The sequence below is a fragment of the Sceloporus occidentalis genome, unplaced genomic scaffold, assembly GCF_023333645.1.
Source record: "Sceloporus occidentalis isolate IW3139 unplaced genomic scaffold, rSceOcc1.0.p SCAF_1, whole genome shotgun sequence".
Taxonomy (NCBI): domain Eukaryota; kingdom Metazoa; phylum Chordata; class Lepidosauria; order Squamata; family Phrynosomatidae; genus Sceloporus; species Sceloporus occidentalis.
In genome coordinates this window covers 247,525,923-247,552,918 of record NW_028316981.1, presented here as the reverse complement: position 1 = coordinate 247,552,918, position 26,996 = coordinate 247,525,923, and the positions used below count along the sequence as shown (strand labels likewise).

At 42.3% G+C, this 26,996-nt stretch overlaps 2 long non-coding RNA genes across 2 annotated transcripts in view; one reads left to right on the top strand and one right to left on the bottom strand.

Annotated features, from left to right (window-relative positions):
* Positions 1-26,996, bottom strand: part of LOC149323721 (uncharacterized) — a 76,970-nt gene that overhangs the window by 43,755 nt on the left and 6,219 nt on the right. The window contains exons 2-3 of the long non-coding RNA XR_016280232.1: positions 11,551-11,712; positions 5,799-5,910 (exon numbers count right to left, since the gene is read on the bottom strand). This is a non-coding gene — a long non-coding RNA (uncharacterized LOC149323721). The remainder of the gene's footprint in view (positions 1-5,798; positions 5,911-11,550; positions 11,713-26,996) is intronic.
* Positions 5,805-26,381, top strand: LOC149323722 (uncharacterized). Its single transcript, XR_016280231.1, has 4 exons — positions 5,805-5,923; positions 16,685-16,880; positions 18,669-18,821; positions 26,132-26,381. It is a non-coding gene; the product is annotated as an uncharacterized LOC149323722 (long non-coding RNA).

Below are 26,996 nucleotides of genomic sequence, written 5' to 3'. Positions count from 1 at the left end.
ATATTACTCAAATGTGCCATAATTCCTGCAAGAAGGAATTAAATACAAGTAAATAAACAGTTTATTGAATTATGCCCAAATTCTGACTGAAACTAACAATAGCTCAGTATACCATACAGTCAGGGCCACCTTATCTGTTAGGCATTTTAGGCACAGTTCCTCAGGCCTACAAAAATTTTCAGGCTTATGAAACAGGATTAACAAAAAATTAAAAGATTTGGGAAGGAAAACAAAATTTCAAAATAAAGATATTTTATATTTTCATTCCCAAAAATAAGAAATAGGAAAAAAACATTAAAAATAGAAAACATTTAAAAATGTCCCTAGTGTTCTGTCAAGGTGAGGTGGGGAGTTGAATACAAGCATGCAATAGGGTCTATAAAAGCCTTAATGTGGCCCTGCATACTGTATTCCTGTTTTGCTGAAGAATTCAAAGATACAGCTGTGTTAGTCTGGAAAATTGGTATGCAAATGGATCTTGAAGCACCTTTGAGGCTACAGGTGTGTTTAAATTTACAAATGGATTTTATAGTATTCACCGTGACCAGGCGAATGCAGCCTGTATACAACCCATATGCCAGCTGGATTTATTCTGCAGCTTTTCAAGAACAGAAAAATACTGTTTTTGAAAAGCGGTACAATAAATTCGGCTGGCATCCAGCCATAGGTGAATGCTATAAGACCAATTTATACATTTAAATGTGCCTCTGTCCCATGAGAGATATGGTACTTTAAAAAGAGTGTGGTAATCTTCTAAGAAAGAAGAAACTTTGAGAAGGAAGAGCCGTTGTTATTATCATCATTAAAAAGGAAGAGGTAGCTGGAGCATAGTAGAAATCATCATTTGGAAGATGGAAAGGAAAAGGAAGAGGAAGAGAAGGAGGCCTCTCTTACTATAATGGGGGCCTTTTCATCAGGAGTTTGGTTCATATTAGTGTATAGTCTAACCCACAGTGATACGATTGAGCTTTAGCTATTTTAAAAACTATGAGAGTGAATGTGCATTCAAATTTACTCACTAAGGGCATTTAATTTGGGGGTGTTCCTGTCAGCATTCTGTGCAATCTTTATGTCGTACCAGATACTAGACTTATGTCGCATTCCAACCCAGCTGGAATTGATGTAGAGTTTTGAAGACATTGCACAATGGCTTTTGTTGCTGGGATTGTACACATAGTTTTCTCAAAGTCATTCTGGTCTCTGAAACCCACCTCATAACAATGATGCCTGTCATGTTCTAATCTGTCAGTAGCTTCTTTCATGGAAATTAATGAAAAGGTCTCCAGGCCAGGCAGTTCTTAATACTTACATTTACCTTCAGGCAGGGAACAAATCAAACTGCATCAGACTAGAGAAGAAGTTGTTGTATTTGGCAAGTGTGGGGTTTATATTTATTCCCAGCTTTGCAGTGAGTGAGTGGTGGGTTACCACAGGAGCCAGTTTATATTATGCATTGATAAACCAAAACAGGTTTATCAGCTAAGCTTTTGGAGCAATGTACTCAACTTTTTTCACTATCTAACAAATTTATTTTTGAGGGCCAAAATAACCATTTCTGAAGATTCTCAGAGAAGACGGGGGATGAGAAGCAATGCTTTTTGATGAGAAGATCTAATTTGAGCAGCATGGCCCCCAGCTCCAGAGAGTGGCTGGACTCAGGATGTTTACAGTTGACAAAACTCTCACACTCCTTCTTCCTGTGCCTCTTTTTTCTCCTTTGAGAACAGAATTATGCAACATAGTAACATGACCACCCAATCTTCTCCTTCTTTCTGGAAACCAGTACCTAAATTTGGCAGTCTTTAAAAATTCCATCTGCTCTGCTGGATGTTTCACAGCTTTAACACGTTTGCTGGGGACTTTAAGTTTACAGGTGTGTTTACAGGCTGCATCTGCACTACAGAAATAATGCAGTTTGATACCACTTTAACTACCATAGCTCAGTGTTGTGGAATCCTGGGACTTGTAGTTTGTTGTGGCACCAGAGCTCTCTGGGAGCAAAAGCTAAACATCTCACTAAACAATAACTCCCAGAATTCAGTTGAATTGAGCCATGGCAATTAAAGCAGTGTCAAATTGCATTATTTCTGCAGTGTAGATGCAGCCTATGTGCAAAAAACATGGGTGACACTGATGTCACAAATCCTCTTTCTCACCCTCCTGTCACCCTCACTCTAACCAGATGCCAGTGGTTTGAGAAAGGCTGAAGTCATTAGCCCTGCCCATGTCACTGTGGTATGCACACATAAATCTAGACTTCACATACAATTGCACCTCTGAGAAATAAATTAAATAGTTTCAACAACACTAGGATGAAAGAAAGGCCATTTTAGCAACATAGATTCAAAGGGTGTGTGTGTGCATTTTATCATTAGTTATGTAATTCCGCATGCCAATTCAATTCAGTGGGACTTACTCATCAGTTTTCCACCTCAGTCACTTTTATTTTATTGCTTTCCTGTTGTTGTTTTTATTATGTTTTGTTATATGCTTTCACATAGATTATGAATGATGGTGACCATATCATAGGGTTTATTTAGAGGTTTGCCATTACCTTCTTCTTAGGCTGAGAGAGAATGGCTTGGCCAGGATCGGCCAGTGGGTTTCTGTGGGTCAGCAGGGATTTAAACTTCTGTGTCCTAATGCAACACAGGAGTTTATCACACATGAAACTGGAACGCCAGTCCGAAGGGAAGGGGAAGCAGAGTCAATTCAAATCCAAGGCAATTCATGTGAAGAGCAAAATTGGTGTCATTCTTGAGGCAAAGCGGAGTGAGTGCAAAATAAATTATCACACCATGCGGGTTCACCAATTCGAATTGGCACCCTTACGCATGCTCAGTGGGGCTCTGAACACCTCATGAACCTTTGCACTTCCGGAGTAAAGAAGGGGGCCACTTCCTGGTTCCAGTTTCAAGTGAATGATTGCTTCATGTTCTATTGGCTAGTCCGTTTTGGCACTCAAACTAGCAGTCTTTGTATGGGCTTTATAGTCCATTTTGGCACTCAAACCCAGCACTCTTTCTATGGGATTTATAGTCCATTTTGGCACTCAAACTAGCACTCTTTGTATGGGCTTTATAGTCTGTTTTGGCACTCAAGCACTTTTTCTATGGGCTTTATAGTCCGGTTTTGCATCCAAACAAGCAGCCTTCCCCAGCGGCATCAGAAATAGCTGCTTTCCCCCTCCTTGCCAGCATGTCTCCTTCCTATACACACATATGTAGCACAAGCATTCACACACATTCTATCAATCTAAAAGCACCAGAGTTCGCATAATCTGTCAAAAAAAAATGTTGCTTGCGAAGAGAAGCGACCGGTGCGAGAGGGGAGGCATGTTCCACCCACTGCCCACCCTCTGCTCTGTCCACATTAAAATGTGAATATATTCATTCCCCAGTAGCTCTCTGTACTTTCCCCAGCGGCATCAGAAACAAGTGCATTTCCCCCTCGGCAGCAGTGGAAGTGGAGGGAGTACTGGAAGCAAATGGAGCAAAATTGCAGTGCGGCATCATGGGAAATGTGGCACCTTGGAGGTTGTGGGGGGGTGTACCAGGACCGAAGCAAAGTTGCATTCCACACCAAGACCAATTCTAATTGGATTCAAATTGACCTTGGAAAAAGATTTTTGAATTCACTAGTTCACTGAATTCACCTACATCAAGAGTGACTTTGGATTGACTTAGGATCGGCTTCGGAATGACCTGCATAGAAAACAATCACGTGTGATAATCTATCATGTTATAACGTGAATTCACATGGTTGGGCCTGGAATGGCTTCGGGTTGGAGTTGCAAAAATCATTGTGTGATATCGTCCACACATATCACCATACCACACTGACCCACCGCACTATCAGCGCAACTGCTGGGGTCCAACAACCACTGTCAGCAACTCAAACGAGTCCTGTGGTTAAATCAGACCTGCTGAGCAGAGCTAGCAATTTTAGAAGCTGAAGCGTGGCTCCAACATCCAGGTGAGACAACAGCAACTGGATGTCTTCCAGGAACTGAAGCAATGCAGGAACCTCCGGGGACACTCAGCAAAGCGATGCAAGACTTCTTCTAATAAACCACCAGAGAAACAAAGTCCCTGAAGTGCTCTTTATTCACAGTGCTATAATACAAATACAGATCTCTAAAACTCCAAACCATACCAAACCAACTCCTACTACAAACCCACAAGCTATCCCTTGCAACCCCTGGGTTTATATAGACTCCAGACCATGTGGTCTCCCAAACCCAGTGAGTTCAGGTGTGTAACCATGTCATGTGTCCCAGTGCAATCCAGACACAAGGGCCTGTTACAGACAGGCCAAAATAAAGCTGCTTCGAGTCACTTTGGATGTATGATATTTCAGTGATACATGAGTCCTAAGAGTCTGGAAGCTGCACCAATTTGGATATTTTCTTTTCTGTCTTTTTAAAAACCCATATTCCTTCTCTGAAGAAGAATTTTAAGACATGTTACAAGTATCAGGAGCCACCTATGCTCCAAAAGGTGTGGTAACCCTGTAGTAGAGAGATGACATGCTTCTTCAGTTTTCCATAAGTTGCTTGATCCATGGAGTGTTGTGGTTTGTTTATTTATTTATTTATTATTCTCCCCCCCTCCCTTCTCTCAAGTATGTAAAGAATAAAATATCTTTCAGAATCATTGGTATGTATCATTTTTGTCTTTCTAATTCCCTTTGTTGTATTAAGCTGCCATTAAATATGGCAGCAATCCTGACTCGCTATTCTCTGCCTGTCTTTTAGCATCCCAGTTAAAATTAAACAATAAATGCAAATGTTCTTTTGAATTTATTGAGGTGGGGAATAGATTCAAAATCTGAACCTACAATTCTGGGAAGAAGGACATGTGCAATGATTACATCTAGGACAGTGAGGGACAAAAGTGAAATGAAATTAACACTGTAAGACCTTCACTCCCATTGTGTTTTCAAACAACATGTAGTTCTCTGTTGGCATTTTATGAACCCTGTAATAAAGAATAGAGGTCATATTTGAAGGGCACAACTTCTAATCTGATCATTATATAAATATGACTCTGTCCAGGGCAGAGTAATTTCAAGATACTCAAGGAGTATTAAAGGTTGTATAGGAACACTGATTCAGAAATTTTCAAATACAAAGCACATTTCATGTTGAAGATTTTCAAGTAATATGCCTGCATATCATACTTGGAACATCCAAACCTGTCATTAGGGAGCGGGTTCCTTTGTATAGATTATTAGCACACACAAAAGTGTCTGTAAAAGCTATGCACTAAAGAAGCAAAGGCTCAAGGGAACATTTTAAGACAGTGAGTCAGAATGTTTGCTCTTAAAATGCAGTGGAAAGTATGCTGTTAATTTAATACATAGCACATACACAAGCTCTTCAGTATGGTTTCCTAGGTGCTTAAATGCTATGTGGCTACAGTCCTCATGGTATGAATAGCAGAAAACGCTTAATGCCCTGAGAAGCTTGTAATTTTGCACCATAGAAATGAGTCTTTTTCACAAAGAGCACAGCAGGAGGACTGAGCCTCTTAAAGCTAATCTGATTTTAAGAAGGTAAAGAGTGTATTTGAGAAACACTTTAAAAATGCCTAATGTCACAAATTTCTCTCATGTGCTTATTAGAAATAAATTTGGTGCTGAAATACTGGAAAGGGAGATTAAGGAGAGCATGTGCTACAAGAAACCAGTGACCTCTGCATGTCCTGATCTTTCTCTTATCAGGCAGGCTGTGAGGAAAGATTAAACACAAGGCCCTTGCATAATATCCCCAAATACATCTTGCACAGCAGTCTTACCGTCAAAGGTGTTGTGCAAGGCAATGTGGCTAGAGAGCTGTCCGCTGTGCTTCTGCAGAGACATATTGGATAGATGACAGATGTTGCTGTGAGCCCAGAGCATTATGAATAGCTGTTGAAAAAGAGTAAGGTGTTGGTTTTATTTCCCTTTAGACTGCCTTTTTTAAAGTACAGCTGGTGTTTTGCTTTTTTATTTTTACCCAGGGGACAATATTTTTCTTACTTCTTAGGTGATCAGCTCCATGTGAATAAGTCCTAACTTTTTTGGAAACCTGAAATTATATAATTTTGTTGAAAAATAATTGTTACACATACAAAATGTATATTCCTGGTGTTTCTTGAAGGGAAGGCTATAACAGATGCAATGCAATCCTATAAATGTCAATTCAGAAGGAAGCCCCACTGAATTCAGTGGGACTTACACCCAGGGATGAGTCTGTAGAATTGCATTAAGCCACTAAAATAAATAGGAATAGAGCATTAAAAATTCAGAAGATGGCATATGGCAATTTCATATAAATGGAAACCTATCAATTACAGTTTTATTTTGTTTGGGATTTGCACTTAGCCCCTTATGGTATAGCTGTAAGTATCATATTTTATGACAGAGAATCCCAGTGAAGTTTTTTTTACAATCAATATTTCGGCTGAAATCCTCTATGTATTTATGTGGGAGAAAGCCCTATTCATATCCATGTGACTTACCCTTCAGAACAGGCAGTGCCAGACTTTCATTCAAGTGCTCAACCCACCCAGTGCCATACCCAGTGTCATACACTGTTAAAACTGTTTAACAATTTAGAGTTAGAACAGAATTAATGAGACATGAAGGCTTTGGTGAACCACAACTTTTAATGCGGTGCCTAAATGACATGAGTGTTGACACCAGTCAGGCCTCCAGGGGGAGAACATTCCACATTGGGGATGCCATGGCTGTGAAAGCCTTCTTCCATGTCCCAAACAAATGTATTGACTTTCCTGGTGGGACACAGAGGAATAATCTCCCCAGCAGTCTTATTTATTTTATTTTTTTTAATTTATTTAGGTATTTATATCCTGCCCTTCAGCTCTAATGGCTCTCAGGGCGGCTTACATTTATTATTTTTTTAACCAGACAGTTCCTGCCCGCAGGCTTACAATCTAAAAGACACGACACAAAAGGAGAAGGGAATGGTGAGGGGGGGAGGGCATTCCTTGGGCAGGCATGTATGGAGAGAGACACTCCCTCAGGTATTGAGGCCCAAGATGTTTAGGGCTTTACATGTCATCATAAGTACCTTGAATTCAGAATGTATTGGTAGCCAGTGCAATTCTTGTAAAACATGATTTCTGTGTGATATTCCAGTCAGCAGTCAAGCTGATGCATTTTGCATTAGTTGCAGCTTCTGAGTCTTCTTCAAGGGCAGCTCCATGTAGAATGTGTTACAATAGTTTAATTGGAGGTTACCAGTGCATGGACTGCTGTGGCCAGGTTCTCCGTCCAAGAAAGGCTGTAGCTGGCACATCCATTGAAACTGGTGCCAAGCACTCCATGCTACAGAGTCCACTTGGGCCTTCAGTGACAAAGGGCTGAAACAGATGGCCCTTTAAAGCCCGCTTCTGGGTGTCTTGGGAGCACAGCGTTTATATGCAATTCTCCGAAGCTGTCCAGAAACCACCTGGAAGCCATCTGGAAGCTGGGTGGCTGCCCAAACACGGGCAGCTTCAAAATGCTCCAGTGGCATGGTGTTTACATGCCACACAACACCAGAGCATCTTGAAGCCGTCCTGGGGCTGCGCCTGGGCCAGCAAAGGTTCCTCTTTCCTGTCCCAAATAAAAGCAGGTCATTCCACTCTTATTTGGGCTGGGTTCAAGGCAGACTGGGCTGTGGCATATGTTTGCCATGGCCCCAATCCATTTTTGGCAGGGGTAGCTTCAAGCCATCCCTTCAGGGCTGTCTGTTCCACCCCTATGATGGATTTATCAATGCTTGAACTCTATCCCATCTTCCACTTACCCTGTTAGCCCAAAAGAACCGAGGTTCGTCCCAATCATACCACAGACCCTCACCCTGCTCCTTTGTAATGCCAGGTCAGTGAAGAACAAATTTCACATAATCTATGATTTGTTAGAGGAGGAGAATGCCGACCTGGTTTGTTTTACAGAAACCTGGCTGGAGGAGGATAGTAGTGTGACCTGGGCTAAGGCTCTGCCAGCCAGGTCTACTGTCAAGGAGCAGGTCAGGGAACGTGGGGGGAGGAGTAGCCTTGGTCCATAAATGTACCATCACGTTGACCAGGAGACCCGTCCGGAAAACAGAGCTCATCACATGTATTTTCCTGACCCTGAAGGCTAGGGACAGTCTAGAGAGCGGTTCCCAACCTTTGTTGGGCAGCGACCCCCATTGCTGTCGAAAGTCCCGACCACAGCCTCCCTGATTGGTTGGGAGGCCAGGAAGGGGCAGGACTTTCAACCGCCTACAAGCCCCAGCGGCCTTTGCAGCTGGAAGTCCTGCCCCTTCCTGGCCTCCCAACCAATCAGGGAGGCCACCAGCGAAGAAGAGGCGGGACTTCCAGCCACAAAGGCCGCTGGGGTTTGCAGACCCGTCCTTGTCCCCTTCTCCCCACGGGTGCCAGGCACCCGCGGGGAGAAGGAAAGAGGAGGAGGCGGCCCCGGCCCTTTCCCCTTCTCCTTGCGGGTGCCTTTGCTGGTGCTGGCAACCGCAAGGAGAAGGGGCCAAGGCCGCCACCACTGCCTGCTCTTCCCTTCTCTTCGCAGGTGCCAGCAAAGGCACCTGCGAGGAGAAAGGAAGAGGAGGTGGTGGCCCCGGCCCTTTCCCCTTCTCCTCACGGGTGTCTTCGCTGGTGCCCGCAAGGAGAAGGGAGGAGGCGGCGGCAGCAGTGGTCCCGGCCCCTTCTCCTTGCAGTTGCCGGTGCTAGCATCGAAACCCCCGTGGGAAAGAGGAGGAGGGGGGCAGGGGGAATCCCAACCTGGCAACCCCTGAGAAAGGGTCGAGCAACCCCCAGGTTGGGAACCCCTGATCTAGAGATTCTGTTAGTATACCAACCACCCTGTTGTCTAACAGACTCCCTGGCCAAGCTGACACAACTGGTCTCGGAGCTGGTGTTGGAGTCTCCCAGGCTTTTGGTCTCAGGGGACCTCAACATCCCCTTCGAGGCTGGCTCATCAGATCTGACAGGTGCAGCTCAGGAGTTCATGACCTCCATGACAGCTATGGGCCTGTCCCAAATAGTCTTGGATCCAACACATTGCGCTGGTAATACATTCATGTGGTCTTTAGTATGGATCATGGGCAGAAGTAGTTCAGATCCATGGGCAGAAGTAGTTCAGATCTCTGCCCAGTCATGGATGGATCACTCTCTGGTCAAAGTGGTACTGAAGGCTACTAGCTACAGCCCTCTTGGTGGTGGAGGACCTATTAAAATGGTCTGCCCTCGAAAGCTGATGGAACCCAAAAGGTTCCAGAAAGCTCTAGAGGGATTTATGATTGGGAACAACGGTGATTCTGTCAAAGCCCTGGTTGATACCTGGAATAACAATCTTACCAGGGCCATAGACACTATTGCTCCTGAGCGTCCTTTCCAGCCCGCGTCAAATAAAAAAACCATGGTCCACAGAAAATCTGCATCAAATAAGTTGGCTGTGTAACAACTAGAGTACTGCTGGCAGAAAAATCAACGTTTATGACATGCCAAAAGAAAATGTTGGATTCCTATGGAGTGGCAATAGATGCAGCAAAGAACTCTTTCTATGCTGCACGTATTGCATCCGCAGAGTCTCATCCAGCAGAGCTGTTCAGGGTGGTTAAAGAGCTAACTCAACTGTTTTCCACCCTGAACTCTTTATTGGAACAAACTAAGGCCTGTTGTGATGTTTTTAATGACTTCTTTGTAGATAAAATCTCTCAGATAACATTATGACAGAAACAGTAAGAGAGGTGTCCAGTGACTTCGTGGACTGTATTAAACTGGATCATTTTGAGTTTGTAAATAGTGATAAAGTGGACAAGCTCCTTGGAAATGTAAGGAAGACTACGTACCCTCTCGATCCTTGCCCATCATGGTTGACCACTCAGGGAGGGGATGCAATGAAAATATTATTACAATTTATAATTAATGCATCCTTCAGGAGGGAATATCTCCATTTAAATTAAAACAAGCAGTAGTAAGACTGCTTTTAAAAAACCCTCCCTAGATCCCCTGGTAAGAAACATTTATAGACCGGTCTCTCTCTTACCATTCTTGGACAAAGTGATCGAGAGGGCAGTTGCCTCCCAACTCCAAGCTGTCTTGGATGAAGCCGATTATCTGGATCCATTTCAAACCGGCTTCAGGAAGGGATACAAAACTGAGACGGCCATGGTCACCTTAGTCGATGATCTCCATCTGGGCATCGACAGGGGAAGTGTGACCCTGTTGGTGCTCTTGGACATCTCAGCGGCTGTTGATACCAGACCATGGTATCCTTCTGGAATGCCTGAGGGAGTTAGGTATTGGGGGCACTGTGCTCCAGTGGCTCCACTCCTACCTCTCGGGCAGGTTCCAGATGGTGAGACTGGGGGACAGTTGCTCTTTTAGGAGAGAGCTGACATCCGGCGTCCCTCAGGGCGCCATTCTGTCCTTCCATGCTGTTTAATATCTACATGAAGCCGCTGGGAGAGATCATCCAGAGACATGGGGCATGGTGTTATCAGTACGCTGATGACACCCAAATCTATTTGCTGCCTGCCTTGGATCGGTAATGGACTGGATGAGGGAAAACAAACTCAAGTTGAATCCAGAGAAAACGGAGGTACTTGCGGAGGTAAGTACCCCAAATCCAGTGATGAAATTTTGTCAACCAATCCTGGACGGTGTCACGCTTCCCTTAAAGGACAAAGTTTGCAGTTTGGGAGTACTCCTGGACCCATCTTGACAGTTATCATCCCATGTGGATATGATGGCAAGGAGTGCATGATACCAACTTCGGTTGATACGCCAACTGCGTCCCTACCTGGACCAAAAGGACATTGAAGCAGTGGTACATGCACTGATAATCTCTCATTTAGATTTCTGTAATGCGCTCTACATGGGGCTACTTATGTACCAAGTTCGGAAGCTTCAAATGGTGCAAAATGCGGCAGCCAGATTGGTCACTGGAACATCTAGATCAGACCACATAACACAAGTATTAAAATCTCTTCACTGGCTACCAATTAGCTTCTGGGCGCAGTACAAAGTGTTGGTTATTACCTTTAAAGCCCTACATGGCTTGGGCCCAAGTTACTTGAGGAAACACCTCTCCCTACACAATCTGCATTCTCAGAACAACTGGGAAGAACTTATTAGAGTATGTAAACACCAGGTTAACAACAACTTCCCACAGGGCATTTAATGTCATACCTCCTAAATTATGGAATGACTTCCCGGAGGAGATCCATCTCATTACCACCTTGGATGCCTTTAAGAAGGCACTTAAGACAGATCTGTTCTGGCAGGCCTATCCACCCAATCTGCTATAAGAGAGTTAGAAATACCCCACCTCTATTTGTAAATATATGTATTTTAAATGATGATTTAGTCTTTGTATTGTATTGATAGTGGTTTTACTGTTTTACTGAGTGTATTTTACATGAAATTATAGTTTTTTATCTTGTAATGTTGTTTCTATTGTTGTAATCCCACCTCGATCCGCAGGGAGAGGAGGGAAATATAAATAAAAATTATTATTATTATTATTATTATTATTATTATTATTATTATTATTATGTACCTGCTCCTTCAGAGGTGGTGCAACCACGATCAGAATGGGCTGTTTATCCAATTCCCAGACCCGAGAATCATCAATCCACAGATCTTCTGTCTTATTGGGATTCAGTACCAATTTGTCAGCCTAATACAGGATCCAAAAACTGGTCCAGCACCTGCACAACTCCTATGACAAAGAGAAATATAGCAGAGTATCATCAGCATATTCATAGCACCCCACCCCAAACTCCTTTATGGCCTCCTCCAGTGGCTTCATGTAGATATTGACTCATATGGAAAACAAGAGGGAATCCTATGGCACCTCATAGCTTCATTGTCATGGGTCTGAACAGGTCTCCCCCAATTCTATTCTCTGGAACCAGCCCTCTAGATAGAAGCATAACCACCATAAAACAGTGCCTCCTACTCTCATCCCATAGAGACAATCCAGTAAGATACCACAATCAATAGTAAAAGCAAGCCACTAGGAAATACAAGAATATAAACAGGGTACTTTCCCTGCCTTTCTCCAGATTAAGTAATCAGTCAGGGCAACTAAGGCCATTTCAGTGTCATACTCTGGACTTAAACCACACTAAAATGGTTTAAGATAATTTTTTCTGCCAAGAATCCCAGAAATTGCCCAGCTACCACATGCTCAAGCACCTTGCCCAAAAGAGGATTATTTTGAATAGGGTGGTAGTTCCCATACACCTGTAGGTTCAGGGAGGTCTTCTTCAGGAGAGGGCGCTTCTACTTCCTTTAGAGCAGCAGACACTCCACCCAACATAGACAAGTGAAGAATTTGCTGGACCATAAAGATTTACCTGAGTTTGACTTTCAGCAAATATCAGGCTAGTTGAAATCATGCATCACTACTACATCACTCCTTTCTGAGTGTGTGGTCATCTGTTCTAGAAAAGCATCATCCAGTTCCTCAGTCTCACTTGGAGGTCTGTAGTAGACTCCCCTGTTATTTTTTCCCTTTAATTTTTAACCAAATGCTCTCCACCTGGCTTCCAGGATTTATGTCTTCGATCTCTTTACAGGTATAAACATCCCTGACAAATAATGCAACTCTTTCTCACTTTCTGTTTGGCCTGTTTTTCTTTAAAAGGTTATACCCCTTTATTACAACATTCCAATCATGAGATTCATCCCATCCATATATTTGTTTCACTCGCACATGATGTCTCTTTTTGAAAACTTTTCACATGCATGAAGTAAAAATAACAAGGGCCACCACTCTTCACAGTTTCCACATCTTTCTGTTTAATTTTGATATGAAACTGCATAACAAATCATTTCCCCCTGTATTTATTAGTATAGAAAAATGAATAAGGCTTATATCGTATAAAGCTAATTGGGACCTTAGCAGAGTTTAGTTTTAATAAAGTCTATTTATTGTTTCTTCTCTTCTGTCATGCAAATGGCTTTTTTCCAGCCCTTGAATTCTCCTTTCCCAATAATGGGCCTGCATTGATATAGCACTCTGAAAAAATCTTAACAAGCTTTGACTGTGGTTATTAGCTGCCTGGGAGGCAAGAAGATTTTATTGCTAGTTCAACAACAAATTATGAGAAGTGAGGGAACAAGACTACACACAAAGAAGAGGAGATACATGAGACCAAGCCTTGACCATATAAAACAAGCAATAGGTCAGGCTCAATAATTAAGGGCTCCACAGGTATATAATGAGAAGATGCATTGACTCTAGGGATTTATGATTAGGCACATGCCTCTTGTACTGGCCAGAATTGCTTTATGTCAGCAGAAATACCCTTTGGCTGATCTCTGATTTCAGAGATCAGATGACAGAGTAACCTGTTAGCTGAATTGCTCTGCTGGCTAACATCTACTAGCAGAAGAATAGAAAGTGAATGGAGAAAGGGCAGTGTGAGGGAGAAGCCAAGTTATATCACATCTAAACCTCCTCCAGCCCAGGAACATACTGACAATGCTTATGTGAAGCAATTTTCAACATGGATAGGCCAAGAGGGATTTGGGTTCAGCATAGTTTTAGCCAGCCTAGTGACAGATCATCCCTCCCTTGGTCATCTTTGGCACTTAGGACCATGCTCATAAACATATTTTTCATCAGATGTCCAAATCTACTCAACTTGTAGGGGACTAACTGCATTATTTCTCAATGAGTTCTGACTAAAACCTCTTCCTTCAGGGTTAATTTCAATTTCTGGCATTACTTTGAATAAATAATTTCTACCCAAGTTAGAAAATACCTGTAGAAACACTCTTTAGGAGGTAAATATGTCCTCCTTCCCTTTAGACATTCTAGCATCATCAGCTACTCCACACAATCAGTTTTACTTGATCATCTAAGGGATCATGCTCCAGCGCCAATCGTGCTGGAATCGCAGTGACCACATGGGCCTGCTCCCGATGTGGGCTTCTGTCATGGTCCCAAACGGGGCTGCTGGCAGGAGGGGATTATATCTGCTCCTGTTTAGCCCAAATCTTTTTTGTTGGCATGGCCTCAGCACAGCTATAAGCTGTATTCGGGGCGGGCATCATGTAAATGGCATGCCCCCATCGTGGCCTGAAGCTACATCATTTTGCCTGTCTGTTTTGGGCCTAAGCTTATAAGACTAAAACTAAATCCGTAGAAGGTATATTTCCTGAGAATTTGCTACCATCACTAAAAAAACAACAAAAAACAAAAAAACAAAAAAAAATCCTGAGCTGCACACTGGGACAGCTGTGAGGGTGTCACTCTGAAGTCAGAATTGAGACAGTGGCTGAGGTGGCAGGTGGCTCATCCTGTGAGAGTGAAGTCAGCATAATTGCTGCAAAGCAGGAAAGCAGTGAATTCAGGAAGATGTAGATGAGCCCTGGGTGTTTACATTCACACCACCATAATAAAAGTCCCTCTTTTTCTAAAACATGCTTTTGGAGCTGAAATGCTTTGGGATTCTTGGCCAATCAATTAAGATGACCAGATCCAAGAGAAAACAAGATCCCTTCACTTTTAACAGTTGTACAGAAGAGGAAATCTTTTTTTAAAAAATTTAAAAATTATTGTACAAATTATAACAGCAAAACACAAAACCAAAATACAAAGGAAAAGAGGGAATCTTTAGTAGGTGTGGGTAGTTGTGAATGTTATAGCTCCTTAAATTCCTTTACATTGTTATTAAAGTTTCAGAAGCCCTATCTCCTTTTCTATCTGGTTGTCCTACAATCAAGCCTGGCTTCTGAGCCCAACTAATAGATAATTTAGATTTAATTACCAGAAGCATATAAGTCAGGGAAGCATTTATCAGGATTGTTATGTGCAGTAACAACTTCCACTTAGTGGTACATTTCTCAGTTTGCCACATGTCATTAGCTAGAAGTGAATTACCGTGGTTGAAGAGACACTGGGTGTGAGATGACTCCCTAGACCAGGGGTAGGCAACATGCGGCCCGCAGGCCGGATGCGGCCCGGCAAAGCCTTGGGACCGGCCCCAGCCCAGTCCTGCTGCCGATTGCCGCCGGAGCCTTTGGCCTCTCGCATCAGGGCGTGGGGCCTTTGGCCTGTCAGGAGGAGGCGGGCAAGAGGGGGCAAGCGGCAGGCAAGGGGGGCAATTATCTATAGAAGCCTCCAAAACATGCATTTATATTAACATTTTTTAAAAAATCAACAAAAATTTTTGCGTGTCCTCCATTTTTTTAAAAAAGTGTCCTCCATTTGAAAATTTTGTCCCACATTTGTCCCAGTTTATTTATTTAATTAATTTTTTTCTAAAAAAAATTATTTAATTATTTATTTTTGGCTTCGCCCCCCCCCCCCCCCCCCCAGTTGTCTGAGGGACAGCAACCCGGCCCCTGGCTCAAAAAGGTTGCCTACCCCTGGCCTAGACCCATTAGTTGTTCCCTGCAATGTGACAAATCCAGATGCTCTTCTGGCATTTGAAGGGGCAAATATTATTTATAGATTACTTGCATATCAGCACTGCATCCCAAAAGAACTTCTTTGTCACTGCATAAGATCATCAGGTGGGAGTGGGAAAGAACAAAAGTGTTTCCTGAAAGATCGTTTGAACAGGAAAATAGGCCATGAAATGCACATGAAGATTCATTATATATTTGCTTACAAGTTAAATGAACAATACTTCTTTGGGGTATCTCTGGGTTGTGTAACTGGAAGTCTAGGGGGCTGTATTAACTTCCCAGGACTCCTGGAAGGGCTGTATCCCTACTATACCTTTTCCTGCAATAAAAGTCAAAGCTTTTGCTCCCCAAATACTCCCAATCACCCTTTAGGAGACATGGGACATTTTCACCATATCTACCACCCTCCCACAGGGAATTTTTTAGCATTTTGAGAGGGTCGGGGGGGGGGGCTCCAAACACACTGGAAATGCCCTGCAGCTCTATATAAGTCATTTTGAAGCAAAAAAATTAAAATATTTTTTGCAAAAAAAAAAATTGGCCCCTGGGAGACAAGAAAGATGGCTCTGGATGGCTGTATGTAGCCCATGAGTCACACTTTGCCCATCCCTGAAGTAGTTAGATGAAAACCTAATTGCTACATGAAATAGATGTTTTGAAAGCTATGCCTGATCTATGAGCTCATGCTGGTGGATCTATTTTTCAGAAACAAAAATGTCAAGAGACTCCAAAAGTGTCCCAAGAATAGTACAGTGGGCCCTTGGTAACCACTGGGGCTTGGTTCCAGGAACTCCTAGGGTTACCAAAATCAGTGGATGCTCAACTCCCATTGAATACAATGGAGTAGTAAAATGCGGTCTCTTATACTATAAAATAGCAAAACCAAGGTTTGCTTTTTGGATTTTAAAAAAGATATATTTTCAGTCCTTGAATCTGTGGATGCAGGATCTTCTCAAGATTGTCAGTATATTTTATTTATTCCATGATGAAATCAAATGGTCCTCAGTAAAGAGTCTTATGACTTGAAATATGTTTGACCAAAGATATCATAGTCAAGGCTCTTTCAGATCTCCTCTCTTTTTGTTTTTTGTGTGTTCTCTTCTTTTTTTATCCTATTCAATGCTCATTGGAACCACTTTGAACTGTTTTCAAAAAGTAAAATATGAAAGTGGGATATACAGTGGATTGGTATAAAGAGAACTTTTCAGCAATGCCAAATCAAATTAAAATTGATCAGACTCCTTTTTCTCTGTGTTTGCTTATTTTAGAAGAATGCTCAGCAGTGAAGACCTGCCGAGGTCTCACACCAGTGGGGGACGGAGACAGAGGCTTTGTTTGATTTGAAGGTTGTCGACTCAGGTTTCGCTGCAGCTAGAAAAGATAAAGCAGCTGGAAAACACTTTAGCACTATGTGAAATGAAGAGGATGCAGCTGGCAGGAGCATTCAGTCTTGAACTATTTTGGGTATAAAAAGTCCGTTTAAAATGTTATGAAATGGACCAAGTAACTGGAATGTTTAACTAAATGCTTGAAGGGGGATTATGAAAAATTGGAAACATGGTCTTAAACTAGTGTAGATTTAGGCCATGTACACACTTGCCATTAAGGCTGGCATGGAGGCGGAGGTGGCACGACACACAACCGACTCCACCCCCAGGGTGCCCTGATGCCACAAGCCGCTCCACAGGGCATACTGCATCATGACACTCATCTGGTGCTGTGTCCATATGATGCAATGCCGAAGGAGTGCCATATAGCTGTGACAACACAGCTATGGCGCCCTTACAAGTCGTCCCTTAGGGGCTGTATGTACAGCCCCTTAGTGAATTACCTAGAGCAGAGACACTGGATCAATGGGATTTTCCTATGTGTATTCACTATTCAACAATTAATTCAATGGGTCTACTCTAGTAGTAGCTGTTCAAAGGTGCTACAAGATCTCTCTAAATACTCTTCTACAGTCTAACATGGCTATGTCTTTGAATTCTACCACTATTTTGGAGGAAAGAGCTCAGAATCTTGCATAATTCCTTTAACATTTATACTAAAACCTGAAGTGGACTTATTGCCCACGACACAGAAGCCATCAGCCACCACTAGTTAAGGTGTGTTGGCACAGCTGCCTCTCCGATTCAAGCAGCAAGAGAAAACCTTCCCTGACCAGTGGAAAGAGTTTTGGAGAGGGGGTGGTTTAATCCTTGTCTCATTCTTTTAATTTGATGAAGATGTCCCATGGAAAAAAGATAAGTTTGGGAATCTGTGAGGGTGAAGAAGAAATAAAGATGATTGTGTGAGAGAGGAACGGCCGGTACATGCAGACCAGCACTAAAAGCTGCCTTGTGGGTGGCGTGGGGGTGTGGTGTACACATGACGTATGCTCTTACACCACCCCAACGCCACCCATCTGCCCACAAGTGGGCTGGCTTCATGGCACTCCGGCGGCACGGTGTTTAAATGCTATAAGCTGCCCAGGCGCCATAAAGCCACAGCAGCAGCAAAAAGGGCGCCCTTTAGCCTGTGCAAAAAGAAGTGCCATTTTGCCGCCTCTATTGGAGCTGGCAAATAGCTGGATCGGGGCTGCAACATGTGGGTGCTGTGGCCCCAATCTGCCATTCAAAGGGGCAGCATGAAGCCATGCCTTCAGGACCATCTGTTTCAGTCCTGAGTGTGTGGGGAACTGTGTTTGTGCTGAGACAGAAAAATTAGCACAAAAGGCTTAATGCATTCAGTTAATTATGAATAAGCTTTCTAAAAATTCAAAATCAATTATAGTTACAATGGAAGTTTTAAAAAAATTACATTTATGTTTAATTGCTATTGAAATTTAAGTTAAAGACTACTAGAATCCTTACCAGAATGAAGCTGAAAAATACCACCACTGATTTTCTCATTCTCTCCACCACCACCACCACCACCACTTGAATTTCAGAGAAAAGACAAGATTTCCATGAATTTTTGAAAATCTAATTTTTCATCCATCCCACCAAAACCTCTCTTTCCTTTTCTCTTTCCTTCACAGTTTCCACAATGGGAAACGTTACAAGAAAAGATGCATAATGGTAACAAAAGACTAGTTACAGAGGCACTATAATGTGGTTTAAAGCTAAGGTGTCTGCAGTTCCACACCAAGAAATATTAACAGTCAGTTTGTCAGTCCCAGTGGGCCTACTGTGAGCTCAACAGAGGCCAGTAAGACTAGTTCAGCTCAAGCCATGGAATAAAACAGCTTTCCTTTCCTTTTCTTTTTTTCAGGAGGTGTGTGGTGTGTATTCCTCTGTCAGCTCAAAGTCCAGGGCTTTGACGTCAACAGGTGGTCATTAAGATCACAGCATCAATAAAATTAGATGCCCTTAAAGTCTACCGAAAATGAAGCTGAGGATAAAAGTGAACTTCAAAATTTAGCATGTATGGAATATTTAACCTTTAACATGTTTAAGCATTTGGTCCAGACTAATGAATTTCTGTCAAATTCAATACAAGATTTAATCATATCATCATCAAGGAAATGAGTGACCATGGGTGAGAGAGAAACAGAACAGAGCTGACGCAGTTGCACATAACAGAAAATGCTGCAAATACAAAATTGGAGGTGGGAGAAAGGAAAATATTACAGTCTGTTACTAGGCAGCTGTCTTTTGAAAGCACAAATGCCAGGCCCTGTGGGAATCCTAACAGGAAATTCTTTCAGCTAATATTAAAGTCTGCTGGAGTATTGCTAATCGATAAAGAAGCACATGACTCTCATTGGAAATTCGGTCCATTGCTCCCCCTCCCACAGCCTTTTCATCCATTCTATTTATATTCAGTAAAAATTTACACATTTATAAAAAGACAGTCATGACATATTGTGGAATACGTGCAACTAAGAAGGGAAGATTCATTCTGCATATAACTAGTACACCCACCTGAGCATATTGTATTTTTCTTTTTAATATGACTTCCTCCAGGGACATAATTGCTGGTCAGTGCTTTAGGATAGCAACCATATGGGTAAAATTTAAGTTCCTTGATACAGCAAGGAAGAGTCATGCAAGACAACAGACTTAATGTATAGCTGGTGCAAATGTTGTTATATATCTGAAATCATCAAGGGCTGGAGATAATAGCCAACCTGTTATAGAAGGAACAAGGCAAATAGTGCAAGGACACCACAGTGGGAGGCAAAAAACCTTACACAGGCAACACTAATGCACACATAGGAAATAAACAGGATTAACTGTTTATCGCACCAGATTGGGTCCATGAATGCACCCTCACACCACAGCCCCAATTCAGCCTTTCAAGGGTACAACAAAGCGATGATGATGATGATGATGATGATGATGAATGTTTATTTATATCCCATGCTCCTCCCAGTACAGGATATAATAGGCATCACTGAAATCTGGTGGGATGAGTCTCATGATTGGAATGTAGTAATAGCAGGGTAAAACATTTTTAAGAGAAATAGGCCAAACAAGAAAGGAGAGAAAATAGCATTACATGTTTGGGATATTTACACCCGTGAAGAGATCCAGGACTTATATCCTGGAAGCCAGGAGCATTTGGATAAAAATGAAACGGGAGGGAAACAACAGGGAAGTTATGGTGGGAGTCTACTATGGACCGCCAAGTCAAACTGAGGAATTGAATGATGCCTTTCTAGAATAGATGACCACACACTCAGAAAGGAGAGATGTAGTAGTGATGGGTGACTTCAGCTATCCTGATATTAGCTGGAAGTCAAACTCAGCCAAAACCTCAAGGTCTACTAACTTCCTCACTTGCCTGGAAGACAATTTCATTGTCCACATGGTGGAAGAGGCAACAAGGGGGGTCAGCTATTTTTGATCTGATCCTAACCAACAGGGATGAACTGATAAATGGGGTGCAAGTGGTGGGATCCTTAGGTGGGGGTCATCATATTCTCCTGAAGTTTGTTATACAATGGCAAGGAGAAGCCAGGCATAGTCAGACACACATTCTAGACATTGGGATTGCTGATTTCAGTAAACTTAGGAAATTACTGAGGGTGATCCCATGGTCAGGAATGCTAAAAAAGATGGGAGTTCAGGATGGATGGGAGTTTCCCAAAAGGGCGATACTAAAGGCACAATCTCAAACTGTTCCAACAAGGAGGAAAAATGGGAGGTGTCTCAAGAAACCTGGATTGATGACTAAAGAACTTTCAATGGAACTAAGTTTTAAATGGGATATGTGTAAGAAATGGGAAAGGGAGAAAACATATCGTGAGCATGTGTAGGGGTAAGGCCAGAAAAGCTGAAGTGCAGAATGAGCTCAGGCTTGCTAGAGAGGTTAATAAAAAGGGTTTTTGGGGGGGTATGTTTGCAGCAAAAAGAAGAAGAAGGAAATGGTAGGGCCACTGTGTGGAGAAGATGGCAAAATGCAAACAGGGGACAGAGAAAAGGTAGAACTATTCAACACCTTCTTTGCCTCAGTTTTCTCATAAATGGAAAAAGGTGCTCAACCTGAGGAAAATGGAGCAGAGGATACAACAGGGTACATACAGCACAGAATAAGTAAAGAGATAGTACAGGAATACCTTGCTAATCTAAATGAATTTTGGGGGCTCAACAGACCGCCGGTTTTCCCTCTGGAGGGACCCCCCCCCCCAGCAACCAAAGTGAGCGGGCTCCCTCTGCATCAAAAAGATGCCACCATCAGTGTATCTTTGTGCACTGTGTCACGTCAACAACACAAGCACGGTGCCCCAACGTGCGGATGTGACGCCGCGCTTGTGTCATCATGGCAGCCCCCTTATGGACAGGAGGCCACCATGATGATGGCATCCGTACGGACTAGGGTTCGGGAGGATGCGGTTGCTGTGTGCTCCCAAACCCTAGAATCAGCGCGGACACACTCCTTCCTGCCCATTTGTCTCGGGCCTAAGTCTCCAGGACCAATGAACTGCATCCAAGGGTATTAAAAGAAGTGGCAAATGTAATCTCAGAGCCATTGACAATAATGGAGAATAGGAGAAGTCCCAGCAGACTGGAGGAGGGCAAACATTGTCTCCATCGTCAAAAAAAAAGGGGGGGGGGAGGATCCTAACAATTATCATCCAGTTAGTCTGACATCAATACCAGGAAAGATTCTAGAGCAGATCATTAAAAAGAGAGTTTATGAACATTTGGAAGGGAATGCCATAATCACAAAATGCTGTGTTTTGTATTTGGTTTTAAACTCTATGTAAACCGCTTTGATCTTTTTGGAAAAGCGGTATATAAATAAAATTTATTATTATTATTATTAAAAAGGCAACATAGGTTTCTCAAAAACAAGTCATGCCAGACCAGGGCCATATACACAATCACTCCTGTGCATCTCCTCTTACACAGTGGAGACAAACCAGTCCCCTGGTTCTCCAGGGAGCTGATGGTGATGAAGCGAGTGAGATGGAGACTAGAGTGACATTGGCGGAAGACTCAAAGCGAATCTGACTGAACATGAGCTAGGACCTATTTAAAGGCCTATTCTGTGGCAATGAAATTGTTTTTTGCTGCCAGCATTGCATCTGTACAAAGTCATCCAGCAGAGCTGTTCTGAATATTCAGGGGTCTCTTACACACTCACCCTCAAGTAGAAAATGCAGACCATTTAGTGGCCCACTGAGAAGAATTTGCATGGCATTTTGCAGATAAAGATGCTCAGATCCCCTCTGACTTGGATGCTACAGTTGATACAGTGCCAATAAATGTAACGTTGGCACCTGTCTGCCCAGTGTTAATGGATACTTTTCAACTTGTGCAGCCTGATGATGTGGACAGGATCCTTGGAGCAGGGAGGTAGCCAAGGGGGGGGGGGTTCTTGGGGTCCGGACCCCCCCCTTCCATTAGAAAAATTAATGGTGTGTGCTGCTGCGCTGCCGCACGCAAGCCCCATTATAATGGTGGCACTTAGTCTGGACCCCCCCTTCCTAAAATCCTAGCTACGTCCCTGCTTGGAGCCACTACATGAGCCTTAGACCCTTGTCCTTCTTGGCTTATTAAACAGGTCAGAGGGGGACTGGCTGAATGGCTAAAGAAGGTAGTCAACAGCTCCCTACAACAAGGCAGAGTTCCATCTTGCCTAAGGGAGGCAGTTGTAAGGCCTTTGTTAAAAAAGCCATCCCTGAATCCCACAATAATAAATAATTATTGGTCAGTATCCAACCTACTATTTTTGGGCAAGGTTTTGGATTATCTAGAACCATTTCAATCTGATTTCAGGCCTGGCAATGGAACAGAAACAGCTTTGGTTGCCTTGGTGGATGACCTACCCAGGGAACTAGATAGGGGAAGTGTGTCCCTGTTTATTTGGCTGGACCTGTCAGGGGCTTTCGATATCATCGACCATGGTATCCTTTTGGGCCACCTCTCTGGAATGGGACTTGGAGGTACTGTTTTACAGTGGCTCCGTTCTTTCCTGGAGGGGCGAACCCTGACGGTGATGCTAGGGGACCCCCTGGGCATTGGCTTAATGAAGACTTCTTTTCTGTATTAAGAGTTTTTGCTGTATTATATTGCTGTATTATATTCCATGAATTCTTGTCTATAGTCTTTTGAGGCACAAAACCTCCATGGAGTATTGTACGTGCAATGGAGTATAAAACCTTTAAAATCCTTTGTTAAGATAAACTCAAGGTGTATGAAACTGCATGGTTTCTTTTTGATAAGCAAGTAGCCAAATATTTATCTGCCCAGTTTCCTGCTACCCAGTGATGCTATAGTAATTCTCCAAATTTTGTAAACATTAGACCCAATTTTTCACTGCATTCTTGACCATTTATATAACACTCAAAATGAATTGTCAAGAAACAGACTTGCTTGTGGCAATATAACTTTATCCAGTTTTAGTCTACTCTTCTCTTTCTCCTATCTCCCTGGGTCAGTTCAGAACAGATGAAAACACTGAAGAATTTATACTTTGGCCTACATCCCTTGCTTATAAAATATCTATGGAAATAAGTCTCCCAATAGTTAAGTTCTTGATATGTTTTGGTACATCTGTTTCAACAGATGTACCACTGTTTATGCAACAGTATTTTATATAAATTGTTAGTGGACTTCACATACTAGAGGCAAATTCATGCTACATCCTGAAATTGTCACAATTCGAACCCATCTTTTGTTTCTGTGTAGCTGGTGCAGATTCAGTTTAGTGCACAGCTAAATAATCCAGTTTGCTTTGCCTGGTTTGAATTCTCTTCCGGAATGCAGCCGGATATTATCATATGCATTTTGCAATCAATGTCTCCTCCTGCCTAAAACCTGCATAAATTCCATCTAGAATCTGAGCTCAGCCAGCTGATTTGCAAAGCTGAGAAGCTCCTGACTTTGCAAATCAGCTGGCTGATCACAGGTGGGAGCAGGGTTTTAGGTGGGTTTTAGGCAAGAGGTGGCATTGGTGGCAAAAAGCATATGATAATATCCAGCTGCATCCTGGAAGAGGATTCAAACCGGGCAAAGTAAGCCGGATTATTTAGCTGAACGCTAAACTCCTCAGTCTCATGTTGGGAATCAGTCACATATTTCCTACTTCATAGGGAGTGTGCTTTTTTCATCTGTCTATATATATCTGTTCGTTTATCATAATTATACTGTGTCAATCTGCAACATTAAACTGACCTTTTGGTAGAAAGGCCTGATATAAATTGAATAAATAAAAATAAATGGATGCAATTGCTAAAATTCTACATTTAATTAGTTTTAAAAATGGCATATGCAAACTTGGGAAAAGTAGGGCATTCAAAAGGAAAGAAGCTAAGGTAATTTCAAAATGAAGCGGTCCAAAAATAGTGTGATCAGTATGGAGGGGAAGAAGATGAGAGGGCTGTTGGTATATAGATAACCTAAGTCAGGCCTAGTGAGGCCATGCTCCTCCAGATGTTGGATTACAACTCCCATCTTTTCTCATCTTTGGTAGCAACTGGGGTTTATAGGAGTTGTAGTCAAGAGATCTAGCATGGTATAGTGGTTTGAGTGTTGAACTATGACTCTAGAGACCAGAGTTCAAATCTCTGCTTAGTCATAGAAACCCACTGGGTGACGTTAGTCAAGTCACACTTTCTCAGCCTCAGGCAAAAGCAAACCCCCTCTGAACAAAAATTTTGCCAAGGAGGTTTGCCTTAGGGTTGCCATAAGTTGGAAATGACTTGATGGTACACAACAAAGCCCAAGAACATCTAGAGGTGACAGGCTGTTTTCCCTTCCCCATCCTAAATGACCTTGCCAGTTACAAAACCATAATGCCAGCAATGACAGTCAATTGAGGCAGTGTACCATATAATTTTATATACTGCACATGTATATGTATAAAACAAAACTATGACAACGTGAGTTTATGAAGGGTTAGGAATGAAAGTTGTGATATATCACTTTGGCATGGATCCATTAAAGCACTTAAGATATTTAAGTGTAAACCTAAGGACAATGGCCTTGTCATTTCAAATAGGCTTTGTGCCAGGCTCTTTTCTCATGTGTGAGAAATCCAACTGAATCTAAGGGCTTTTAAGTCCCACTGATTTAAGTGGAAGGGGTCTAAGCGTAAGTGTAATCATAGCCACATTCTCTCATCCAGTAAGGTTGTTTTTTGTAGTATAAACAATACCCATGTTGATTATTTAGGCATTCATTACAGGAGATATGTTAATCATCTTCATTCTATTCCATGGATGTTTTGGCTGGATGCATGCACCTGTCTGCTCCACCATCAGCTGGTCCCTTTTGTCTGACCACAAATTTTCTTTGGATTGCTATGTGTATTCTGGTGCACATAATTATAAAGGTGCACTCTAACATTGGCTCTTTTCCTCCCTTTTTAAACATTTTTCCTGATAAGGAAGCCAGTGAAGATTCAAAAGTTTGAATGATGTATTTTGTGCTTTTTAATTGTTCCTATAAAGTTATTACTTTTGTGGATTTTACATTTTGTTGCATTTTTCTGCATGGCCAATATGGCTCTCTCTGAATATTTTATTTCATATTTCATATGCACACTTTTCCTAATGTGCTCACAGAGTATTGTTGCCTTAATGCAGCGCGGAATAAAAGTAGAGCAGAGAGCAGCAGTCATTTGGTTTCTTTGGCAGTTGATAAACAAACCCACTGATGGTGAAGTTTTGTCTATGCAAAGCATAGTAAACCCAATTGAGGGGGAATAGAGAAGAGAGACACTTATAGTTATTTCAAATGTGCATGTGTAACATGGAATGGATTGTATGTGTGAGTGCTGCATACATGGGCAGGAAAGAGGACTCTGAGGGAAGGAGAGAGCGTAAAGGACAGAGGAGAGGAAGCACATAACTCAATGGCAAGGCAATGATAGACTTCACTTCACACAAAGGTGTGGAAAATTTCAAAAACACCACAACTTTTCATAAAGCAATTAAGTACATTTCTGCATACATTTTAATGACTGATACTTATCACTGTACTCTTCAGACGATACAGGATCATCACTAGGGGGGATGGTGGTGCAGGTTGCACCAGGTAACACACTAAAAGGGAGGACACCCCATTGCTCCCCAAAAACATACCTTTTGATAGTAATGGGCTGTGGTATTTGCCTGTGTTCTTTTAAAATGCTGAACAGATGTGGGGTGAGGCTCAGTGGGAGAAGAAAGGAGAGGCCCCAGTGTTTCTTTTTAATTAATTTTATTTATTTAATTAAAATATGTTTTTCTTTTTCATTTTTCTTTAAAAACATCAAATGTTACCAAATGAAACAATGTACAGCCTGAAGAAGAAGAGCCCTCCCTCCAGTCCATCTGCCTTGGTCCAGGCCTCAGAGGGAGAGAAGAACCACTGGACCTCATGCCCTTTCCCACCACCATTCCCTTCTCCTTTTGTGTCGTGTCTTTTAGATTGTAAGCCTGAGGGCAGGGAATCGTCTAATTAAAAATAATAATTGTAAGCCACTCTGATAGCCATTAGGGCTGAAGGGCGGGGTATAAATACCATAAATAAATAAATAAAAATAAATACATTTAAGCTGTGTGTGTGATACTGTAATTTAAAGGTATAATTTGAATTTTGCTAGCTATGTCACAACTATTGCCATTATACTCAGAGATGTATGGAAATTACAATTTATGAGTAATAGAAGTACCAAAACCATTACTAAGAATTCTGTATGGTGTGGGATGGGAGGAGGTCAAGGAAGAGTGACCACCATGAATTACCATGCCTGCTGGGTGATGCCAAGCCTGAGGTGATGAACATGGTTTGCATGAATCAGTTTTAAATAACTAAATAAATTCTTCGGTTTGCACCCCCTGTTTTTAGTCTAACCTGTAATAGCTGCTTACGGTTAAAGTGTGTGTGTGTGTGTGTGTGTGTGTGTGTGTGTGTGTGTGCGCGCGCATGCACATGATAAAACATAGTAAAACAATAAAAAGCTACCATAAAACAATGCACTGAGCCTTCAAAAAAGAGAGAGAGAGAGAGCGGAAAACAGTATGTTATCAGTATTCAGTCAAAATATCTACTCCAGAAACTATCTGCAATATACTATTCGTCTTAAAAGCCAATGCTGACCTGCCAAGGCTGATCATAGGCTGCCTGTCTTCATTCAGATAGGCATAGAAGGATACAGTCACTT